Source organism: Chrysochloris asiatica, unplaced genomic scaffold (assembly GCF_000296735.1).
Source record: "Chrysochloris asiatica unplaced genomic scaffold, ChrAsi1.0 scaffold00151, whole genome shotgun sequence".
In the NCBI taxonomy this organism is placed as follows: Eukaryota; Metazoa; Chordata; class Mammalia; order Afrosoricida; family Chrysochloridae; genus Chrysochloris; species Chrysochloris asiatica.
In genome coordinates this window covers 2,470,578-2,475,692 of record NW_006408669.1, presented here as the reverse complement: position 1 = coordinate 2,475,692, position 5,115 = coordinate 2,470,578, and the positions used below count along the sequence as shown (strand labels likewise).

Here is a 5,115-nt window from a genome sequence, read left to right as displayed (position 1 = left end):
TAAAGAAGGTGTTTGAAATAAACAAATCATTTGTTTTGCAGAAATCTATCATTTGTTCTCCAGCATCATTTCTATCACCAAGTCCAAAATTTCCAACTACTAGTCCTTCCTCTTTGCTCCCAACCTTTGCATTCCAATTACCAGTAATGAGCAATGCATCTTGACTGCATGTTTGATTGATTTCAGATTGAAGAAGTTGGTAGAATTCTTCTATTTCACCTTCACTGGCTTTAGTGGTTGGTGCATAAATTTGAATAATCATGGTATTAACTGGGCTTCCTTGTAGGCGCAAGGATATTATCCTATCACTTATAGCATGGTACCTCATGACTGATCTGGATATGTTCTTTTTTACGATGAATGCCATATTATTCCTTTTCAATTTGTCATTCCCTGCATGTGGTTGTCAGATTCAAAATGGCCGGTACCAGTCCATTTCAGCTAATGCCTAAGATATCGATGTTTATGCGTTCCATTTCATTTTTGACAACTTCCAATTTTCCCAGATTCATCTTACGTACATTCCATGTTCCGATTTTCAGTGGATGTTTATAGCTGTTTCTCTTCATTTTAAGTTGTGACCCATCAGCAAATGAAGGTTCTGTGCACTTTTATCCCCCGAGCTTAACTCTATTCATGTCATCATGGTAGACTCTACTTTGAGCAGCAGCGAGATCTTCAAGCAGCAGCAAGATCTTCGAGCAGCAGCGAGCTCTTCAAGCAGCAAGATTTGGAGTCCTGGTGTGGTGCTTTGGGTTAATGCACAAGACTCCAAGGCCGTTTTAACTGTAAGGAGCAGAAAGCCTCATTTCTCTCGTGCGGAGGACCTGGTGGATTTGAGCTGCTGATCACGGGGTTTGCAGCCAGATTCTTTACCACTATACTACCAGGCCTTGTACCTTCAAGATAGCGGATCGGGTAGACGTGTAGTTAGGAGCTCCGTCACCAACAACATGGAAAACCGGGCCAAGAGGGCTCACGAAATGGTGTTGGAACTCTGAAACAAATATAAAGGTATGTTTGGAGGATTGGCAGGTTTACAGCTGGAGAATTTGCAGGAGAATCGAGAAATCCATTGTTTTCTGGATCACGACACTCAGCTGTTCTCGGAGCCACCATCTTGGGAGAGAATACCTTGATTGTATCACGATTGATAGTATCAGGACAGAACATCTTGACTATATCAGGATTGTATCAATATTGACATGGAAATTTAAAGTGACAATATCGACATAAAGCCAAACGGCCACCACTCGTCTGTCTGTCGTGCTGTGGTGGATTCAGTTGCTGTGATTCTGAGGGCTCTGCCACCGGTATTTTAAATAACCAACAGGGTCACACATGGTGGACAGGTTTCAGATGAGCCTCCAGACAAAGACAGACTAGGAAGAAAGAGTGATGAACTACTTCCAAATCGCTAGTCACTGTAAACTCTATGAATAGCAGAGAAACACTGTCAGATACAGGACCGGAAGGTGGGAAGACACTCAGAATGCGACTGAGAAAAAAAAAAATGCCTCCTCAAAGTAGAGTTGACCATGATGACGTGAACTTTCTCCCATTAACTCTGCAATATATATCCACCCACCTATATGGCAGTGGCTAGAGAAGAGGCCTAAAAGAGGGGTCACCTCCACACCTGCTGGAGGCTTCTATCTGCACACACACTGATGATGTAGCACGGAAAAGGGAACCAAAGTGGCGATTTCTGCCTATACATTTATATTACTTCGGCTTTTGGTCCTTTTGATCAAACATCTTTCCTGGAGGTGGGAGTTTTTCCTCCCCACCTCACCTAAGAAGCAGCAGCAATCGTGGCCATATAGCCAAGCTATAAGCATAAACCATAATATTCCATGACTTAGACAAGACCTAACAACACCTGCTATGCATTACAGACAATAAGGGAAGCCTATCTCCTGATCATATTAATAATTATTATAACAAAATAATAATACCTATGACCAATAAGAAACAATTAACATTATCAAAACATGCCCAAAAGCAGAAGAGAGCAGCTGATGCAAATGAGCTGGAGACAGACAAAGGCTTTATAGAGGAGGAGGAGTGGGTTCTGGATATGCCTGAGAGGGAATTCAGAAGAATGATATGGAAACAAATTCAAATACTCCAAAAAGGGGTCGAGGAAAATAAGGAAGAAGTAAGGAAAGTACTGCAGGAACAATCAAATAGGATTGACACAGCATTGAAAACAATTCAAAGCCTGCAAAAAGATGTCCCAGTGATCAATAATAAGATATCACAAATGGACAATAGGCTGAAAGGGGAAAGGAGCAGGCTAGAAAAGATGGAAGCCACAACTAGCGAACTAGAAGACAAATCTCTCAATATACTGCCAAGATAGAAGAGCAAGCAGCTAAACGGATAAAACAACCTGAAGAGAATCTAAGATTCCTGCTGGATAACATGAAGAGGAAGAACTTAAGAATTATTGGCATTCCGGAACAAGAAGAATCAAAGAAATCCACAGAGGAGATAGCTGAAGAGCTTCTGGAAGAAAATTTCCCTAACATCTTGAAAGACGAGAAGATAAACATTCAAGAAGTCCAACGTACCCCAGGAAGGATAGACCCCAAAACAAAGTCTCCAAGACATATAATAATCAAGCTCTCCAAAATCAAAGACAAGGAAAGGATACTAAAAGCGGCCAGGGAGAAGAGAAATATAACTTATAAAGGCAAGCAAATTAGATTAAGCTCTGACTATTCAGAACAAACCATACAGGCAAGAAGGCAATGGGGAGAGATACACAAAGCCCTGCAAGAAGAAAACTGTCAACCAAGAATCGTCTACCTAGCAAAACTATCAAACAAATATGATGGTGCGATCAAAACATTCCAGGATAAATAGAATCTGAGAGATTTGATCAAAACCAACCCAGCACTTCAAAACATCCCAAAGGGAGTTCTGTGGACGGAGAACCAACAAGAACAGACAACAAACAGAGAATGACATGTATGGCAACACCATCTGGAACACAGGCAACAGATACCAGAGTCCAGAACAGAACGAGACTCCAACAACAAACTCAAGGGAGCGGAAAGATCAACTAAAGGACATAAACACATCAATGTCAAAGAAGGGACAAATGCAACAACAGAAGACCAGGTGGTGAGGATGCCAGGTAAATTACAGGTTACAATGAGTATCCTAAATGCAGATAGGATTTACTACTAAGAAAAGTTAGTAGACTACAAGGTAACCCCAAAGAAAGTTAACACTCCGGAAAATATCATAAAAATTAATTCCCAAGCAGAACAATCGAACTGAGAAACTAGGAAAAAACCGACAAGAAACAATTCAAAGAACAGAAATCCAACACAAGAGGGAAAGCAGAACCAAAGAATGAACAACACTGCCAAAAAAGTAACACAATGACAGCAATTAATTCATGCTTATCGATAATTACATTGAATGTGAAAAGATTGAATGCACCAGTGAAGAGACAAAGAGTGGCAGAATGGATAAGAAAACAAGATTCAATAATATGCTACTTGCAAGAAACACACCTTACACACAAAGACAAAAACAGACTAAAAGTAAAAGGATGGAAAAAAATTTACCAAGCAGCAATAAAGAAGCAGGAGTGGCAATACTAATTTCCGACAAAGTAGACATTAAGATAAAAACCAGCATAAGAGATAAAGAAGGACACTACCTCATAATGAAAGGGTCAATTGAGCAAGACGACATAACCATAATAAACACATACACTACCAATGAAAGAGCAAACCTTAATGGAACTGAAGAAAGAAATAGATAAATCCACAATCATAGTGGGAGATTTCAACACACCACTCTCGAAAAGGGATAAAACAACCAGAAAAAACTTGACAATGCTACAGAGGAACTTAACAACACAATCAACCAACTTGACCTCATAGATGTATAGTGAGCATTCTATCCAGCAACGGCACAATACACATTCTTCTACAGTGTGCATGGAACATTTTCCAGAATTGACCATGTGTTAGGTCACAAAGCAAGCCTCCATAAATTCACAACCATCAAAATTCTACAGAGCATCTTCTCAGACCACAATGCTATAAAACTAGAAATCAATAATAAGAAGGCCAAAACAATAGAGTCGAATACATGAGCATATCGATTGATGCAGAAAAGGCATTTGACAAAATCTAACATCCATTCCTGATAAAAACACCCAACAAAATAAGAATGGAAGGGAAATTCCTCAACATAATCAAGAGCATATATACAAAACCAAGAGCCTACATCACGCTCAATGAAGAGAAATTCAAAGCCTTCCTCCTGCGAACAGGAACCAGAGAAGGATGCCCTTTATCACCGCTCTTATTCAATATTGTGCTGGAAGTTTTAGCCAGAGCTATACGGCACGATAAGAAATTAAAGGCATCCAAATTGGCAAAGAGGAAGTAAAACTCTCCTTATTTGCAGACGATATTATCCTATACATAGAAAACTCCAAAGACTAAGTAAAAAAAAACTATTAGACCTCATCGAAAGATTCAGCAAAGTGGGAGGGTATAAGATTAACATATAAAAATCAATTGGATTTCTCTATAGCAACAGCAATAGTGATGAAAAGGACATTAGGAAAGTAATACCATTTACAATAGCCACACAAAGGATGAAATACTGAGGAATAAATATAACCAGAGAAACAAAGGACTTAAACAAAGAAAATTACAAACTACTTACAGCCAAATGATTTTCGACAAGGTGCCTAGGCGCATTGCATGGGGAAGAGACAGTCTCTTTAACAAATGATGCTGGCAGAACTGGAAAGCGATTTGTAAAAAAACTGAAACAAGACCTTTACCTCTCGCCCTATACAAAAATGAACTCAACATGGATTAAAGATGTAAATGTGAATCCCAAAATTATGAAGATTATCAAGGAAAAAATAGGGACAAACGTGAGGGCGCTAATCAGAGCATACATTTCAAAAAGTACACAAACAAAAATAGACAAAATAGATGAGTGGGACATACTAAAAATTAAAAACTTATGTGCATCAAAAGACTTCACCAAGAGAGTGAAAAGGGAACCCACAGACTGGGAAAAAATCTTCTGCAAAGACATATCGGATAAGGGACTCATCTCTAAAATATA

The 5,115-nt window shown here is 39.2% G+C and overlaps 1 pseudogene; it reads left to right on the top strand.

Annotated features, from left to right (window-relative positions):
- The first annotated feature begins 644 nt into the window (after positions 1-644).
- The window catches only part of LOC102832554, a 65,603-nt pseudogene continuing 61,132 nt past the window's right edge, over positions 645-5,115 (top strand).